Here is a 20,651-nt window from a genome sequence, read left to right as displayed (position 1 = left end):
TTTCGAACTTCAGCCTGGCAACGTTCAACGCGTGAATGGGGAAGCCTAGGTGTTCTATTAGAGGAGCTCTCGGACATTAGGTGGGATATTATAGGGCTAAGCGAAGTTAGAAGAACCGGAAAAGGAGTCATGGAACTGACTAGCGGACACATTCTGTGCTACCGAGGACATCAAGAAGATAGGGAGCACGGGGTGGGATTCTTAATCCACAGATAAATATCATTGCAGAAGAAGAAATGGGTGTGGGCAGGGCATGTAGTGCGAAGGCAAGATAACCGTTGGTCATTGAGGGCAACAGAGTGTAAACCTAGAGAAGGCAAGCGTGGCAGGGGGCGGCAGTAAGTTAGGTGGGCATAGGAAATCAAGAAGTTTGCGGGTGTAAATCGGTCGCAGTTAGCACAGTGCCGGGATAATTGGAGATCTATGAGGAGGCCTTTGCCCTGCAGCGTGCGTAGACAGGCTGATGATAATGATGATGAAATATCAGGAAAAGTTCAGAAATTCTTTAGCATTAACGAAAGAGTCGCAGTAGTGGTGATCACGCTAAACAAGCGATACAGGCTCAAGATAGTACAAGCCTATGCACCGACAGACGACGATGAGGCCGTACACAGCCTCTACGAGGATGTTGAATCAGCAATGAAGAAGGGAACACAGTTCACGGTTGTGACGGGAGACGACTTTTACGCAAAAGTTGGTGAGGTGCAAATGGGAGAGAGAGGTCAGTGCGAAGCTTTGAAACAGGCAGGCGCAACAGTCGATTTGAGGAGAGAAATGACCTGAGGTTAATTAACACATTCTTCTGAAACAAAAGGATAGAAAATGTACATGGGACAGTCTCAACAGTAAAACATAAATACTAAATTGACTTCATTCTAGATGACAACCAAGGTATCGTGCAGGACGCGGGGGTACTAAGCAACATTCGGAGCAGCGACCATAGGATGATTAGGCGCAAACTTTCGGCCGTGGTGGCGTCAATGGACGCCATCACCTAAATGTTCCTCTGGCGTATAGAGAACAAAACGAAAGCCTTGAAACAGGTCCGATGCCCTTGGGCAGTAAAGGCACACCTCAGGGGTCAGTCATTTCCCCTTTTCTATTCAATGTGCCTCTTTCTTAACAGCTTTGGATGAATGAAGTTATTACCACCACCACCACTGCTAGTTTTCTGGCGAATTGTTCTTAAGTGGTGCCTGTTGCAATAGATATCACTGTTGTTTCATTTTAGCGGAGCTGGACGCTACAAAGAAGAAGCGGATCCGGCGAAGACGAAATTACGACATTCAGTCGGAAAAAAATGGCGGTCTGAGTTTTCTTCCCAAGCTTGTAAATCTCTAAATACGTGCACTACAAAGCTAATTTTCTGTTTGTTGGTTCATGTAGTCTTAAGGTTTAGGAAAGTATGCAAGATCACGTCTCTGCTCAACATAAAATTTTTAATTGCCAGATGTCCTAATTAATTGCCTTATTAACAAATATGTTAATATTTGCATTTCCAGCTCTATTTCTTGTTTGTGGGCTTATGGGGCCCCAAAATTTAGGGAAACACACAGGTAACTTTGTTTTGCTTGAAATAAAAAATCGGGGCTGAAAGGGGTAATTTCAAACAAGAAAGAAGAGAACTTGCGAAAAGTAAGAAACCCAACATGGAGTCAGTTACAGCCAGGGCGCAGGACCTTAAAATAACCCTACGAAAACAAATTCGCGCTTTTAAACGGGGAGAACGAGGATATATAGTGTAAACATGCTGAACGACAACTTAACAACGCCAATCACAGAATAAGCAGCAGCTAGGGAACCTGTGAGAAACAGGCTGGAAAACTAGCTCCGAAAACGAAGGAACTAATTGCGAAACGTAAGAACATGACAGTGTCGGGAACGGCGGGACAAATTTAATTAACCGAGCTGTCCAAATTAATTAGCACAAGTAAAACGAACGACATTCGTGCGTGCAGCATGGAAGTGGTGGAGGAAATGCTGTAAATAGGAGAAGGTTAAGAGCAACTAAAGAGAACCTAGCTATTGGCAAAGACAATGTACGCACCCAGAGACAGAGTAACATCACACAACACGAACGTGAGGTTAACAGTAACAGAACGATTTTACACCAGGCTATGCGCCAGCGACGTTAGATCATGGGAAACTACTAAGCGTATCAGCATAGCTTGCGATGCCCCACTAGTAACAAAGGACTAAATAGAAAAGGCTCTTAAGGGCATCAAAAGAGGGAAAGCAGGTGACGATGTCCCAAACGTAGATATTTTAAAAGAGGGAGGGGATGTTGTACTGGAAAACCTTGCTTCACTATTTTAAGTGCGAATGCACTTTATAAGCGACCCCAAACCATCCACCGCCAGCGTCGGCGTCGGCGGCGGCGTCCGCAGTGCTCCTCTATATTTAGAGGAGAAACAGCATCCGGCGCCAGGTTTCGATCCGAGGACTTTGCGGCCGCAGCGCGACGCTCTACCGACCAAGCCACGGACGCGACGGTGATATCAGTGTTAGTGACGCGTCTTATATCTTTAACGCATTCAAACTACGTCGTCAGCGGCGTGCGTTGGCGACTCAGCGGCGTTATAGCGGCTTGATAACTGCGTGGTGTACACGTGATACTACAAACCCGATGGAAGAGATGGAAGAGAAGGCGGCGAGGCGGTGGGCTGCGGGGGCCGAGCGCAAGCGCCGCAAGCGGGCCGACAACCGTGCATTCGCACTTTCACATTCTCCCCCTCGGGGAAATGCGGGGGAATTTTTTTTTTAGAATGCTTAAGGAATCTAAAACTGCCCATAGACTGGAAAAATGTCAACATAATTCGGATTCACAAGAAGAGGGACACACCCATTAGCCTACTCTCAGTTCTATACAAGCTTTTTGCCAAAGTAATAGCTGACCGAATACGTGACAGCCTGGATTCCCAACAACCCAGAGGGCAGGCTGGGTTTAGGAAAGGATATTCTATGATAAATCACATCAGTGTTGTCAGAGTGATAGCAAAATCCGCAGAGTATAATAAACCCCTTTACATGGCATTTATAGACCGCGGAAAAGAGCTTGATTCAGTAAACACCGCAGCAGTGCTGGAAGTATTGAAAGACCAGGGAGTTGAGGAGACCTACATAAGGCTCCCAGACAACATATATAAGGGACGTACAGCAAGGATAATCCTTCTCAAGCAAAGCGACTAATTCCCGACCGGAAAGGGCTACGACATGGTGATACCATCTCGCCAAAACTGTCCACAGCTTGTCTGGAGGAGGTATTTGGGAAGCTTGACTGGAAAAACGCAGGATTAAGGATGAACGAAGAATACTTGAGCTATTTATTTTATTTATTTATTTATTTACTTATTCATTTATTTATTTTTGTTTATCTATCTATCTATCTATCTATCTATCTATCTATCTATCTATCTATCTATCTATCTATCTATCTATCTATCTATCTATCTATCTATCTATCTATCTATCTATCTATCTATCTATCTATCTATCTAATCTATCTATGTAATCTATCTATCTATCTATCTATCTATCTATCTATCTATCTATCTATCTATCTATCTATCTATCTATCTATCTATCTATCTATCTATCTATCTATCTATCTATCTATCTATCTATCTATTGTTTCATTTATTTATTTATTGAAAATATTTTCAAGGTCGATAGGGCGTAACAGAACGGAGTCGTGGTGGCAAAAAAGATCTTCATTGAGCAATGAATAGAAGGGGAAAGGGATGTGGTCAGCCTCCTGCGTCCAGGAGGCCGCGGGCCGGAGCCGAATACGGGGATCGTTGCACCAGGGCGAGTTGATTCTCAGGCCCCGAGCTGGTACACGCAGACTCTTATTGCTCAAGGGAAGGGGAGAGGAAGGGGTGGGGGTGCTGGGGACACGAATACACAAGGTGGCAAGTTGTGAAAGAGGTGTCACATTGCCGGCAGTTGTGTGGGAAAAGGGATGGAGATTTGTGGAAGGTGATAGTATGGTTGTAGACGGTTTCTGTTTGCCTGTAGACACCGATATATGCGAGCTTGGTGGTTGGAGAGACTGTGGTGTGGGGCAGGGTATGTCCTTCTGGTGTGCGTCTAGCGCGCGAGGAGGGAGGTACAATCTAGCGGAGTTAGGACTTGATGGTCTGAGATTAGACGCCGGGCGGTGTCGGTCCTTGCGAATGGGAGTGCCCGGGTGAGGAGATAGCGGGCTGCGGCATGAGCCGCCTCATTCTCTGCTAGGCCAGCATGACGTGGGGTCCAGATGATCGAAACTTCAATGCCCCTGGGGAGGTGTTGCAGCAGGGGGGCGGAGGGAGGGGGAGGGAGCTGGGGTGGTGCAAGGCCAGCTTGATAGAGACGGCAGGTTTGCTGGAAGTCTGTAATGATCGTCAAGTATGGTTGATGCTGGTGTGTGATAGTGGCATGGGCGATGACAAACGCTTCGGCTGAGGTGACGGGCAGATTTCAATAGATGACGGCTGTGGAGAGATGTCCGTTCTTGCACACGGTAACTAGGGTGGTGCAGGGACGGTCTGGAGTTAGAGCAATGTCCGTATATAGCGTTTGGGAGTTGGCGCCATAGCGTTTGTCGAGCATCTTCACACGCGCTTTGCGACGTCCCCGATTGAAGGGAGGGTGCATGTGCCTAGGTACTGGGCTAATCTTCGAGCGTTGACGAATGGACAGGAAGATGTGTTGGAATTCGTGTTTACGGAAGGGGGTGCGCCGGCCAATGTTTTGGAGAACACGTTTACCTGAGGGAGTGAGGGCTAGGAGATGACAGGCTAGGTACAGGCTAGACACAGGCTAGGGCTAGACCACACACACACACACATACACACACACGCGCACGCACACACACTCGCGCACAGACGCACGCACTCACGCGCGCACGCACGCACACACGCGCACACGCATGCACGCACGCACACGCACACGCACACGCATGCACGCACGCACGCACACACGCGCGCACCCACACGCACGCACACGCGCACACGCATGCACGCGCACACGCCCACACGCGCGCACACACACGCACGCGCACACACACGCACACGCACATACATAAACACACAAACACACAAATAACGCTAGTAAGACATGAACATTGCAGTCTGGTACATTAGCAAGCACGGTGAGAGGCATTAAAAAGTACAGGCCTCAACAAGCACTCATGTCCTAACATTCGAATGGACGTATCATATTAGAGAAAACAAATATCACTAAATACATGTCAAGTACATTGAAATGTACGGACAAAACATGCGCGCATGAACACACGCACACACATGTAAACAAAAACGGGAACTCGGAATCCCTCGCATACCATATCTGAGGGAGCACGAAGAGCTTCAGATATTTACGTCTTAAGAGCGCGTCTGAAAGACCTAGTATTGCCTGAAAAGGCGTCCAAGAATACATTAAAATCATGATTATACCCGCGTTGCACTCGGCATACAGGAGAAAGCATATGTGTGGTCGTTACATCAAAGCACATGCGGGTACGGAGTGCTCGCATCGGCACCCTTATCCGGACAGAGCTCACTAGTTTCGGGCTGTCAAATTTATAGTGGGCACACACGTGAACAGAAAAAATAAATCGCGGTTCATACGTCTACATTGTAATTCTTCCAGGTTAAGCTGCTCGAGGACGCCGTTGTAAGCGTATTTTATATTCAGGGTATAGCGGCGAAAGAAGATGCGAGCGAACCTCTTTTGCACCCTCTCTAAGCGCAAAGATGACGACGCACTCATACAGTTCCATACTGCCGACGCAAACTCCACCTTTGGGATAACAAGGGCTTTATACGGGGCTAGAAAACACGATCCACTTGAGAAGTCTTTTGTTGCACGAGAGGTCGCACCCAGAGTTCGAAGACATGTGCGGGCTAGGTGGTTAACATGAGGGGTGAACAGAAGTTTAGAATCCATCAAAACACCCAAATCGTGTGTTACGCTTGCTCTTTTCATCCACGGGCAATTGAAAGAAGAATGGAAGGAGTAACGTTAAGGGAGAAGAAACGGGGTTCCTGGGTCAGAGAACAAACTCGAGTGGAGGATGTCAGAGTAAATATAGAGAAAAGGAAACGTACTTGGGCTGGCCACGTAGTTAGGCGAAATGACAACCGCGGGGGTCCACCTGGGTATCAGATTGAATAACGAGAGACCGGTGGTTTGATGGTGGTTTGAAATAAAATAAGGAAATTCAGAGGCAAAGAATAGACTCGATCGGCACTGGACAAGAGCGGTTGGAGGTCAATATATGGGAGAGGCCGTCGTCCTGCAGTGGACCTGAGTAGGCCGATGGAGAAGAATAAGAAGAAGAAGATTGTGATGATGACGATGATGATTACGACGACTATGATGATGATGATGATGAAGATGAAGAAGAAGAAAGTGACGATGATGCGATGATGTGGTGGTGATGATGATGATGATGGTGGTGGTGGTGGTGATGATGATGCTACTGCTGATGATGATGGTTATGATGATGGTGGTGGTGGTGGTAGTGGTGGGGTTGGTGATTAATATGATGGTGGTGGAGATGATTATTATTTTTTTTAACGTAACTGCCAGACTTGCGTGTCCCAACTCGTGCTTGGGAGTGCGACAATTTGAGTGAGCCGGTGCGCATTCATTATTAACGCAGAGCGAAACACGAGAAAACGAAGCTAAGAAATACACAGGTGGAGCGCCAGTGCTCAACCGAAGGTATTTTTCTGACGACATATATGAAACCTAAAGTGATGATTTGGCACGCGACGAAGCAAAAGAGCAGGGGCAATATAAACAGAAATGTTGACATTTTCCTTCGGAAGACGTCGAGTGCGCAAAACGCAAGAATCAACCGTGGGACGGAGCGGGCCAGCAAGTGCGGATGCCGTCATCCCCGACCATCGCTCTCACGCGACGACGGTAGCTTTGTTTTGTTCTTCGAATGAGCAGCATTCTAGAGCGGCTCCTTTCCCTCTTCCCCTCCACTCCATTTCTCTCCGACGTCATGACCTTCGCTCCTCCTTTACCAATAGGAAGCTCTACCACTACTACCATCTGGCTTCTGATTACAGAAATCGGCGGACTCACCCCTATAGTCCACTCACTCAGACTCATTTGGACTGAAGCTTACGGGTGAGTTTGAGTTTGAGTGAGCGCGAGGCTATTGTGGCATGGTGAGTTTGAGAGAGAGAGATCAAACTTTATTTAAAGCGGCCCATGTCCGGGCTGCCGAAAATGTGGTTCTGGTGGGCCTGGAAGACGTTCAGGTGGGAATTCCGCAGGTGTCAGGGCCCCGCACGTGAGTTTGAGCTTGACTGAGTTTGAGCCGAGTGAGTCCGAGTGAGTTTGAGCCCGACTGAGTTTGAGTACACATGAGCCCGAGTGAGTTCTAAGTCCATTCTGAGTTCTCAGTTCATTCTGAGCTGTGAGTCCATATTTTGAGTCCTGAGTACATAGTGAGTTATGAGTCCATTTGAGTTCTGAGTTCATTTTGAGTTTGAGTCCATTTGCGTTTTGAGTTTATTTTTAGTTTTGAGCCCATTTTGAGTTATGAGTACATAGGGAGTTACGAGCTTATTTGAGTTCTGAGTTCCTTTTGAGTTCTGAGCGCGAGTGAGTTCTGGGTTTTGCGTTCGCTGTGAGTTTGAGTTTGAGTGAGCGCAGACGTGTTTCTCAGCAATGAGTCTGAGTTTGAGTGAGCTGGGCCAACTTTGCCGAGGTATGTCTCATTATGCTCTGTACTAACCAGACCAACATTCTGCCTTTAACGTAAGAAGTGCCACACATACACACGCACACTCACAGACAGACAGAAATCGAAATGAAACTTTTGGAAGCTATGGAGAAGCATCCTAGCCAACCCCTTTCTCGCATAATACAACAACCGTACTTCGAGAGACGCGACGCTCAAAGAACCTTTCCAACAAATCTGTAACCTGCCCAGGTTTCGCGACGCTTCACTGGGCTGTGGTGGAGAATCCAGGCAGTCTTCAACTTACGAGGTCTCCCCCGAGCCTATCGCTCTTCTGATGGCTGTAGACGTATACGAACGGACGTATGAACTGAGGAATGCACGCACGGACAAGATTTTGCTTACAGGCCACGCGCCGCATCCCATGACAAACGTAGTGCTTCGAGGGCTCTGTGCTCTTCGCTGCACAGAAACCAGTACTACCAGCGGTAAGGGACGGCCGGCGTCAGCGAGGAGTGCTCATGGTACGCCATTGTGCGGCAAAGAATAGCGGCGGCGTCCGTTACTCGAGCGGCGCGAGCACGCGTGCCCCTCGGGCCGCAAACAAAATATGCGCACTCGTCGTGGCGGCACGCAATTCATATTCGTTGCGCCCCAGCCGAAGCAGCAACAGCGCCGTGTTTACAGCACAAGAGCGGCACAAAGGCCGTCTCCTCCCGGCGCGCACGCAGAAAGGGCAAGAGGCGCGCCCTCCTCCTCCTCCCTCGAGCAGGCGACCACTCGAGAAGATTTGCGTCGTCTGCGGCGCTCGCCGTTCAAAATCAAGGACAACTTCCTGCCTGGCATCGTTGCACCGCGTGGAAAAACTCGAGCTCCGAACAAAGTACGACAAGAAAGCTCGCAGCGACGCCATTTATTCGCCAGAATGGTCGCCTTTAACGACGCTCCGGCGACGACGCCTCGTAGCAGCCGCCTGGTCGGAGATAAGAGCACTTTCGGCCGCCTGTTTTCTTTTTTCCTCCTCTCAGGCCATTGGCGCGATCATTCGTTTTCAGCGAAGGCCTGAAGAAATAGATAAACTAAAACAACGCTGCGCCAAACAGTAAAACGTGATAACTTAAACACGCAAGAAGATCATAATTAACAAGTGGAGTCGCCATCCCAGCCCTGCGATAGTGGATGTCCAGCGAAGCTGTGGAGAATAGCTAGTATAACTGGTGAGGGGAGTACGCAGTGCTTTTGCGTTAGAGTAATGGTTTTGGGCCTAGCGACAACCGCGTTGTCGTTGCTGTTTCTCCTGCGACTTCGGCGACATCGCTGCCAGAGCCCCATCCGAATACAATTCATATCGCGTGGTTGGTTGATTTAGGGCGTTGTTGCAGCAGGCGAGCTCAAAGACTTCCCTAGGGCCGAGAGCCCTTCCTGCTTGTGAAGCATATAGATTCATACATATTGTTGCATGAAACTCTATGTTGTCGAGTTCTGCAGTCAACATTAGGCCTGCACAACACTTGGGAGGAATCGTCTGAAGCGCACAAAACTATCCAATTGGAACGCCTAAAACTCGCCAAGATGGGAAGACACAATCCCCCGAAAACTTGGTTACGAAGTCCCGAAAGACAGCGCTAAACAACGCATCCCTCTACATGTTAGAGAGCACATCACTGTCGCCCCGGTACCAAGAAATATGCATCCGATCCACAACAGAGCCCGACGCCGACGATGAACTCTGGTGCGTCATATTCCTGTGTGGCCGGTGCAAAGTGGTTTTGCGTGAACGTGTGTTTTTTCGAAGTGATGTGTTGGTTGCACTGCGTGAGTTCTGGGCCCACACGACTCTAAAGATCCGGGGTAAGGGTTGGCCATTATACCTTTGAGGGCGTAGGGGGCATGGCCTCTGTTAGTCGTATCAGCCCCCACGCCCCAGCGGATATGGGCTGCTCCGTGGGTGTATGTAACGCACGGCGAGTTTCTGCACTCGTACGGACGCCACGAAAAAACGCGACCAACTGAAGGTCCACAGCTTTGCTGTATAGCGCTGCAGGGTACTTCGAGAATAGGACAACGGGTGACGAGATAACCCCGCGCCAAGATCCGGGTGTGGGCGTCAAGTCGCTCAGTGCAACCGCAGCCGCTGTTGTTATCTTCGGGCGGTTTCCAGGCGAAAACGCCGAGTCGTCACGTCGAATGGCTGAAAAAAATATCTCAGGCAATCTCCACTAATGTGCAACCAGGGGAGGGGCGAAGCATGCACTGTACAAGCGTATTCTTGGAGCCTTGGAATTTTTCTCAAACGGAGATGAAACCGTCGGGGGGGGGGGGGGGGGGTAAAGGAGCTTTGCTGTAAAAGTCTCGTGTCTTAAGCACGGAGCTTATAGCGCGAGCGCGAGGCAGTAAACGAGTGTCCCGGTGTTTTCTTAGTACGCGTTACGAAAGGTTCCAGCTCGAGGCGTAAATGAGTGTCCCGGTGTTTTTAGTACGCGTACAAAGTGTTCTAGCGCAAGGGGTAAACGAGTGTCCCAGTGTTTTTTAGTACGTGTTACGTTCTAGCGTAAACAAGTGTCCCGGTGTTTTAGTACCGTGACTACATGAGATGATGGTTACGACGACGAAATTAGACGCCAACAGCCCGAGCCCCTAAGGGGCTTCCGCTGTTAAACCACGTCCTGCACACCGTCATCTGACTAAAAGAATTACGCAAGAACTCCTCTGGGAGGTGTCTGAAAGATTCGCAAGCATTTGCTGGTGTTGTCAGACGCGCAGCGCCGACGCGAAGTGACCACGTTGTTTGCGTGCACTAGAAGGCTCCCTATTCCGCTCACGGCTCCCACCTCTCCGGCGCGAATCGGTAGCTTACTGGACACGCGGGAGATTCTGGGAGGATGAATGAGGCGCGCGCGTGTGAATTTGCGATGCTCTGTAAATTCGGTGTTTACTCTGTCTGACGAGCACGATCGATACGCGGTGTGTTGATGTCCGCAAGAGCTGATTTGTGCAGAAGGATAGCACCGACAACTTTCCAGCTGCCCAGTAATTCGAAAACCGTATTGCTAGAAAATTCTTTTGGCAACTGCTCCCATTTGAAGCGGGAAAAATGCATTTGTAGTTTTCAATTGGTATGGAGATAACGCAGCGGGATGGTTCTCTCTGTACAGTCAAACACCGTTATAATGAACACTGATAAGCGGATCATCGGATATAGCGAACTCAATACGAAGTTTCTTTGCTCCCGCTTCATTTCAATGACACCTATTCTTTTTTATAGCGATACCGAAACCTCGAGAGCCGCGCGATATCGGCCATAACGAAGAAGAAATATTATGTTCCCGCAAGGCCCAAAACCCGACAGCTAGCATAATAAAAGCAAAGTTTAAATAACTGAGAAAAAACTACCATTTTTAGTAGCTTGAAAAACTGCACAAGTAGAAAAGACCCTTTATTGCGGGGACACTGTGAAAAACTTCATCCCGCTCAGACTGTGAAAAGTCACCCCACGAAGGCCACATCCTCCTCCAAGTAAATAAAAACGCAGGCCTGTTTTTCCCAACGAACTTTGTTCCTGTTGTAGTTTCACGTTCTCACGTTCCGGTCTGTTTAGTTTTAAATGCCACAAAGACACAGATAAGGATTACCTCCTTTTTAGTGGGTTCGAAGCCTAGAACAACGCGTTTTTTATTTAGGATTGTTGCACGAGCCAGATTGCAGATTTATTAGAGCCAATTTTTACCTCTACGGTTACAACGAATATCGAATACAACGAACTAACTTACTGTCCAAATGCGACTTGGTTATAACGAGGTTCGACTGTAATAACCATAAGGTGTTAGTGGTATTTAGTGTTGCAGCCCCCCAGAGTGACGTGCATAGGGCGTTTAAATGTAGTTTAAAATTTCAGGTTTTACACTATGTTGTAAAAAACTTCGCATCGGTTCAATACACCGGCAACAGTAGATAATTTGTTTAGCATAACAGTGCAATGATTGCGTCAGGTTCATGCGATGTGATAGCACCACATCCAAAACTTAATGCGCTTTTGCTACGTCCAGACACGCGCGATCCCGATTTAGCGCTTAACCGATGACTGAATCTTTTTTTTTTTTTTTAACAGCAGAGCTTTTTAAGCTTCAGCTTGGTCTGGTGGCTCTGGACCAAAAGAAAACACCAAAAAAAAAGTGTGCCACCTGTAAAGGGTGCACCACCGCAGATAGAGTATTATAACGGTGAAGCCGGCTTTCACTCCTGGTTGATGAGCGAAAGTACGCGTAGTCTGCGGAAAAGAAACAGAAACTATGCAGTACATAGTGTTAGAATGTGAGGGTATCCATTCAAATCTACATGAGGTAAATATTCGGCTTCCAGAAGCCCTAGGATTTAAGGGTACCACAGAGGAAGTTAACTTCAAGGCTGTCGAGGGGACGAAAAGAAGATTGGAATGCTGGTGGACGAAACGCAGAGAAGGGAATATTGCGTAGGACAGTTACCACCTGTAACAGAAAAAAAAAAGCATTTTGTGTCTAATAAGCGTTTTGTGCCTGCCCTAAACAGCGGTAGTATTAAACCAAGAGTATAAAACATAGGTATATTAGTCCTGTTTGGTAAGATGACATGTCATCACCCCGCTACAAAGGGGAAACCAGTAGCAATTATCATCATCATCATGAGTTGGAGCACAAGGGGCATATGCGTATGCGCACACCTTAGTATACCACTTTAAAGGTGATGGTCTTTCTTGGGTTACTAAAACGAAAACAAAAGTGGCGCAGTTTGCACTAGTAGTGCAAGGCTGGAGAAACAGCGGAGGTGGGGGTCGACCTTGCTTCTCCCCCCCCCTGGGATCCGCTGTCAGTGTGCAGGACCGACCGGAACGGCCTTGTAAATTCCGGCTAAACTTGACCTCACCCCTCGACACTTAGCCAAGCCTAGCAAGAACATCTCAAAACCTAACAAAAATTTGTGAAGCCTAGCGAAAGCTAGCAAAACTGGATGAAGCTAGGTCGACCCCTATTCTCCGCTATTTCTCCAGCCTTGCACTACTAGTACAAGCTGCTACAGTTTTTCGTACAATTAACATACCCACTAGTGCAAGCTGCGCCATTTTTTTTTGTACAATTAACATAACTTCTCATTTTTCTAGATATTTTACAACAATTTCTGTCTTGCCTCTTCGTCAGTTTAGAGAGCACATAATTTGTAGCGGAAAACAAGGGAGTTCGAGTCCAAGAAGTGGCGACATGCTTTTTCTCTTTCCTTTCTTTAGAAACATTTTTTTTTCATTTAACGCGCAAAACAGCGACCAGTTGCTTCCCCTACGGCTTACGTATCATTACGGACTGCTGGTCCGGGGCTGAAAGCATGGCGGCTACCATTTTCCCTACTGAGTCAGCGCGCACGCCTTGCGCCCTTTCAGCACCCTTGAAGGAATTTCTCAACAGTTCTTGACAACTTTTTTCTTGGCTTCCACGCACACTATTTAATTTCTACGATAACAAGACAGGCTTCAAGGTACATGTTTGTTCGTCAGACACTCCAAAGTCGCTCAGCGACGGCCAGCATTCAAAAGCAGCGCGCTATTGATGGCTTTGGGTGGAGATGCGCATAGTTACGCGTCGTAAAACACTCTATACCGTCTTACAAAGCCTGCACTTACTAATTTTTTTGGAAGCTTGGCAAGGCCGTCGTCTGATGGTCTCTCCGTTACAGCGCGCACATTCTATCGAGATGCCTCGCTCGGGGTTCGCCGCCATGTTTTCCCCTCGCGTGCCCCATTAAGCGACATCGCGCTCAAAAGAACCGCGTTTACAAGATGGTGCGGCCGGCCCCTCGAACATGCTTCGACATATCGTCGTTGCGTGTCAGCGGAGCCGCTTTCAAAGGCTCGCACCAGAGAGCCTTTCTCGAGCGTGGTCGCGAGGGCCCCATACATGCCTCTCTCCACTTTCAGCAGCCCGGGGCTTGGCCTCGCCCGCTGGGGCACGCTGTCGTCGTCGCCACCGGCCTCGGCAGTTGTGTACAGCGTGAGCGCCGATGCGTCCGCGTCGCCGCGCTCACCACACCCTTAAAAAAAGGGGGAGTGCATTTACTAACAGAACACTTACCAGTTACTTGTCACAGTATCCACTCGGTACTTAGTGCTTTTACTAACTGTCCACGCATAACCTAGTAAAAAATTAGCAGTGGCTTAGATCGGCTATGGCAGGATATACGTAGCGTGAGCTAAGGTTCAGCTGGTTATTCTTAGCTCCCCTACTTGTCCAGGCTTAGCTTGATTATCATGCTTATTGCTGCTTCAATGACTCACACACGGTATACGCATTGTGTGACACATGTATATTTATCAAGCCGCTCCGGCGCAGCGTCACCAATCGCCCCAGAGCTAAGCTGGTTCCACAGGCGCACGCCGGCGTTGCTGCGACGCACGAGCCATCAGTTTCACACCCGGCCACCCCTCGCATGATCATCAAGTGGACCGGGCCGCCACGTGCGGAAAGGAGGTCGGCGAAGTCGCTGGGCGCGTGGGGTGTTTGTAGAGACGCCGGCCAGCGAGCAACTTTCTGTGCGCCGTGTGACGTCACTGCTCCTCGCGCATGCGCAGCACGACTCTCCAGGAGCCACGTGAAACTGCTCAACTTCAGCCAGTGTAGCTCACGCTACAAAAGGTTTTGCATTTACTAACAGAACACTCACCAGGTACTTGTCACAGTGTCCACTCGGTACTTAGTGCTTTTACTTACTGTCCACGCATAACCCAGTAAAAAAGCTAAGCGTGACCATGGGGATCGGCTGAGCGCGAAGCACGACATAGAGACACGTTCAGCACGTACGTATCACACTTAGACAACAAATAATTTAGTAAGGAAACCAACGGGTTGCACGGAGAGAGAGAGAGAGAGAGAGAGAGAGAGAGAGAGAGAGAGAGAGAGAGAGAGAGAGAGAGAGAGAGAGAGAGAGAGAGAGAGAGAGAGAGAGAGAGAGAGAGAGAGAGAGAGAGAGAGAGAGAGAGAGAGAGTGTGTGTGTATTTTGAAACTTGTGTCCAAAGGACTGCTCGGCTCCTTGGTTGAGTTACAGGGACTATAGCTCTGGCTATAGCCCTGGCGTGTTTTTCACGTAGTGACCTTAAAACTACTTCCGCTCTTCTTGCTTTTATACGCTGCACCGGAAAGTCCTCTGATAGAGTCGGTGGGCTTGTCATAAAAATTAAGTATTTTCGCGAAAAGTTTAGAATTACGCATTTTAATGTGACCATGCATAATGCAAAAACTTTTCAATCCTGAGTTAGAGTGGGAAAAGTGCTGTAGTTAGTATGTCCAATAACTCATGTAATTTCGTTACTACGAATGAATGTTACCATCAAACAAGCAGCAGTTACTAAGTGTACGGTCTAGACAAGTAATCATAGCATTTTAGGGTCCATACGTAGTGCAAGGACCTACGTACCGTTCTGCGGGTTAGTAAAGTTCGTATGGAGTTAGTAAATACAATCCGTTACTACCTTTTTACTAGCCTTTTTGTTAAGATCGTGGAGTCCGCGGGCAAGCGCTCCGCCACTCCGCACTTCTTGGCGAATCGTTGAAAGGAGCCGCTTTTGGTCTTGCGACCGCGGCAACAGCTGCTCCGGAGCGGGGGCGTTTATTCGCCCGAGAGCCGCAGATGCTGTGAACGAAGAAACTCACACACGGCCGCCAACTTCCACGCTTCGGCAGAACAGCAGGAGTGCCGAGTATAGGTGAAAGTGAAGCAGAGCTTGCAGTGGGTGAAATCTAAAGGGGGAGGTAAAAAGGCGCGCGGGGCGTACACATTTTCAAAATGACCATTTGGTGCAAGATAGAGCCTCCGTGATTCCAGTTCCGACGATCGAAACTGCAGTTAGTACTATCCGTAAATACCTCGACGCGAGCGCGTCCTTTTTTTTTTTTTTTTTTTTGTAGCGTTAGCTACACTGGCTGAAGTTGAGCAGTTTCGCGTGGCTCCTGGAGAATCGTGCAGCGAATGCGCAAGGACCAGTGCCATCTCACGGCGCACTGCTGGCCCGCCATAGCCGCCGCCGCCGCCGCCGCGACTGGATTGCATTGGATTGGAAATCGTTTTAGCAGCAGTAAGCATGATAATCAGCGAATCCTAAACAACCAGGAAACCCAAGAATAACCAGCTAAACCTTATCTCACGTTACGTATATCCTGGCATGGTCGCGCTAAGCCACTGCTAATTTTTTATTGACCAGTGAAAGTTGCCTTGATCTGTCACTACACCGTGCATTTCTACTGACTTCAATTTCAGTAATAATGCTCTATCGCGCCGGCATAGCTTCAGCGCCACATGCAATGGCGTGATAACACTACGCTCGAAGGCGTGCCGGCGATACTGCAGCGGGGGCGAGTTGATGCCCCACATCGCGCACGCCGGTCGTCCCGCTCGATCCGTGGTCGGCGCTGCTGCACCCAAGAGCGGCCGCCACGCTCGGCCGCGCTTGGCGACCAAAGTGGGATGATTAATAGCCCCGACATGGAACGCTGGAGGTCGTAATTTGAGCCCGTTTCCTGGCCGGCCGGCCTTGCCCTTTCTGTGGCATCGGCAAACAAAGCCGCGAAAACCGCGCTCCTGGCCGCTACATCTGCACCGCGATTGGCAGTGCCTGCATCCACACTTCTCAAGGACATCCAAGCTCTGCTGGGGGGCGGGCCGAGGTTGCCTGCACCGCGAAACTTAGGGGACGGGGAGGCAGTAGAGAGACCAAAATTCCTTCCCCTCACTGCATGTGCCACGCGGGGTCAAATAAAGTACGTGGTGGTCTTCCTGCGCTCAGCTGAAGCTTTGGTGCCGCCCTTTTCCTCTACGATGCGCTCTTTTCGAGAGATCAATTCAACGCTGTCGCCCGCCTATCAAGCAAAGCTGATTTCATCGCGGACACTTGTTGTAGGGTACAGCGAACCCACTGCGTTGTACCCGCGAGGGTACAACGAACTTACTGCGCAGGCGCGGCACTTGATGACATCACGTATCTCTTCCTTCGCCTGCCGGGAAGCCTACTGGCACGCCTCCTCCGCACTCCAGCAGTCACTGTGTCCGATTCCGGGTCCGAGCTGGCGCTCGCTTCTGGCCACTGCCGCCGTGGTTTTCGTTCGGTGGGGATAACGTCTTAGCGCGGACGCTCGATTAGCTCGGCTTATAAATACGGCTGCGGAGATTCGAGAGCGTACAGCCCGGGAAATATTGCTCAATGAACCCAGCAACGCTCACGCGTTAAAAACCGAAAACGCGCTAAAAATTGGCTGCGTATCTGCTCCTTTCGTTGCAAATGTCGACGCAAGGCGATAGTCGACTTTCGCCCCTGGCAAGTAAATGCATCCCTTCTCTTTCGCGCTCACCTCTCATGGTGTTCCTCTCCCGTCTCGTTCCTTCCAAGATAACGCGCCAGAAGTTTGCTCAAGTAAATTTAAATTTACCGCGTTCCACTGCTCCAAGTCGGGTGTCTCGCTGCCGTATGCTAGCGCTGCCGTATGGCGGAGATGCGAGTGAATTGAGGCACCCTACTACAACATTTACAGAACCACAATGCCCTAATGCACCAGCGTCCCAAGCGGAACGTGTCCCTTCTTGTGGAACCTTTCATTGCTATTGCCGTTTGATTTCTTAAATGCCGCCAGGAGGTAGCGCTGGCAGCAGCAGGCAATGGTTTTCTGCAGTTGATGTAGTATTTTATTTTCTATCGCAAAAAGCAAGCATCCGTAAATGTTTTAATAAAAGAACACTGCAAATATCACTCATGTATTGATTTTCTGCCTTATATTTGCGTAATGCCTTGTTCTTGTTCAACAATGTTGACAAGTGTGAACATTAACACCGGACTTAGACGTGTAGATTTTTCTGTGAGTGTATAAGACTACTGCGCAGCATCTGGTTTACTTTGGCTGGCTGGCTGAATTGAGTGACAGATAGACATACTGAGAGACAGACCAAAATTTTTCCATTCAAGCAGCACAAGAAAGATTATGCTTTTAAAAAAAGAAAAGAAATCCCATCCTCCAGCTGCGGTTTAACAGTCCCCTCTGTCACAACCAAGTTGACTTCGCCCCGTGCACCAATGCAAAGAACGAAGCACCCTTCTCAGGGGCCAGACGATGTAAAGGGAACAAAAATTGGCGGAGCTTGCAGGAAGTTGCGCAAGGCTTGGATCATGACGAAGCCGGAGAATTTCTTTTTATGTAAGCGCTGAAGGACACACCACCGCGCATTGCATTAGGTTTGAAATTGTTTATTTACATGCTCCGTCGTCGCTTTTCACTGTGGTACTAGTAGTATCGATCGCCATATCCATCTATATTGTCCTCTTCCTCATGCATGACTGGTGGGCACGGATCCTTTTGCCCGCAGGCTTTCACATTTTCTCCCAAAGTGGAACGCGTCAGCATGCGCTGGAGGCAACCGGTTTCGTGAACTGGACGTCTGTAGCGCGAGCTGTCTTGTGCTCCCCTCTTGAGGCGCGGATGCACGTGAACTATTTTTTTGTTATTTTTTGAGAGCGCCACGCGCAAGCCTGGATGCTCGCCGGGCGCTCCTCGTAAGATGCGTGCTCATGTGCGTGGTACACGGCGAGAGTAACTGTGACTCGACGTTTTTGAAGATGTTGCACAAATTAGGGCCCGCAACAACTGCTCCGCTGTAAAAAAATTCGCTATGTATCTCGCTGAGCACAAGGTCGCGGGTTCGATTCCCGGCCGCGGCGGCCGCTTTTCTGATGGAGGCGAAAAGCAAAAACGCCCGTGTGTACGAGATTTCGGCGCACGATAAAGATCCCCAGGTGGTCAAAATTAATCCGGAGCCCTCCACTACGGCGCGCCTCATCGCCTGCGTTGCGTCGGCGCGTTAAACCCCACAACCAATCAAATCAAGCTATGTATCTCCTTTCTTCCAGGCAATGTTGTCGAAAAACGAAAGCCTTGTGTCGCCCCCGCCACGTAAATGCCTCTCACCTCTCCACCGCCTCCCATCTCACGCTCTTCACTTCCCGTCTCACTCCTCCCACGTTAAACACGGTGGAGTGAGTGAGTGAGTGAGTGAGTGAGTGAGTGAGTGAGTGAGTGAGTGAGTGAGTGAGTGAGTGAGTGAGTGAGTGAGTGAGTGAGTGAGTGAGTGAGTGAGTGAGTGAGTGAGTGAGTGAGTGAGTGAGTGAGTGAGTGAGTGAGTGAGTGAGTGAGTGAGTTGTTAGCAAAAGAACACCGGCTTAGCTTTATGAACTCAATCTAACCTCATTTCCCCTGTGTCCAACGTGTGGTGTGCTTGGTGACGTCAAACACGGCGGAGGTTTGCTCACGTCAACTCAATTTTCCCGCGTTGAACTGCTCGGCGCCATCTATTGGAACCTTTCACTACTGTTTCATTTGCAATGCAGCCACTAGTTCTAGACTCGGGCGGGAACCCTCTTTCTATTTCTGAATCAGGACAGTGTTTTCAACGCATATTTTTTTATGGGCGAAGCTCCTTAGGTGCTGGGGCTGCTGGCGTCTCCTGTCGTCGTCATAATCGCATGACGGTACTAAAACACCGGGAAACGCCTCGCGCTATAACTGAAAACGCCGGGAAACGCCGTTTACGCCTCGCGCTATAACGAACGCACGCTAAAAAAACACCGATAGACTAGTTTACGCCTCGCGCTAGAGAGCTTCATGATTCAAAGACACGAGACTTTTACAGCAACGTTGTATACTGCCGTCTTTAAAATGTAACAAATTCTGGGATTGTCTACTAATGCGCAAGCATTCTTTGTGGCCACCCTGATATGTTACCGATATACTTTAAAGTGGGCTTCCCTAGTAAACATAGGTGAATTGATGGGAAGGCATTTTAACGGAGTAATGCAAGGAGTCTTGGCGACAAGCATTCCAGGCTCTTGGTGGTATTCAAGGAAAAATATCAGCAGTTACTCCAAAGCAGCTCACTTGTTCTAATTTGTTTCCTCTAACGGCATCCATTCTAACGGTGCACTGCTCTGAATCGAGGGCTTGCCGGAAGCGATCTAGATGCTGTTTTCGTCAACGTTACTGCTAGAATAAACTTCTAGTAACGTTGGTTTTCGTGAACTTGAGCTCAGTCGTTGCCGTTGACATGAGGCACCCACAGTTTGCTTCCACGGCTCATGTATCTGAGGCGCGCAACGACTGTGTGAACCACATGTCGGTTGGCTCACTCACGAGTGCCCTCGCACCCCACTCCTCAACACTCACGAGTGAGCCGTGAGTGATCCTTACCATCGTTTTAGTCTGGCAAGTGCGAGAGAGTGTGAGCACCACTCGCGGCGAGCCCCGCTCACCACCCACGATTGTGCGTTCACTCACCAGTCACCACTCGCGAGTAGTGAGCGCGACTCACCACTCATGTGTGGTAAGTGGTGAGTGAACGCACACCCGTGAGTGGGGAACGGGGCTCGCCGCGAATGGCGCTCACACTCTCTCGCACCTGCCAGACTAAAACGATGGTAAGGGTCACTCACGGCTCACTCGTGAGTGTTGAGGAGTGGGGTGTGAGTGCACTCGTGAGTGAGCCCGCCCCGCTCATCACTCACGAGTGTGCGTCCATTCACCACTCGCTAGTAGTGAGCGCAACTCACCACTCGTGAGTGGTGAGTGGTGCTCGTGACTGGTACCTGATGACATCGATCACGGCTCAGTGATATCACTGGAGTTCACATTCAAACTTTTGTAAAAAAGAACGTTGCAACTCAGCTAACTTTTTAAAATAAGTAATATAATGTTTAGTGAAAATCTGGGAGAAAAGCAAATAAAATGAAGAGTATTTATAAACGATTCTTAATATTACCGGAGAAATCGTTTCAACAAATACGCGCAGTAATAATTATGCGTGAGATAACAATAATAAAAACACAGACACACTCTTTCGAAAAATTGTTCTTACAGATCTTGTAGAGAAATAAATCAACAAAAGGGGATCGACGAACCATCCTTAATAGAT

This window comes from Haemaphysalis longicornis, unplaced genomic scaffold (assembly GCF_048455015.1).
Source record: "Haemaphysalis longicornis isolate Haplotype H1 unplaced genomic scaffold, Haemaphysalis longicornis Haplotype H1 scaffold_12, whole genome shotgun sequence".
NCBI classification, from domain to species: Eukaryota; Metazoa; Arthropoda; class Arachnida; order Ixodida; family Ixodidae; genus Haemaphysalis; species Haemaphysalis longicornis.
The sequence above is the reverse complement of the archived record's forward strand: the minus strand, read 5'-3'. Positions refer to the sequence as shown.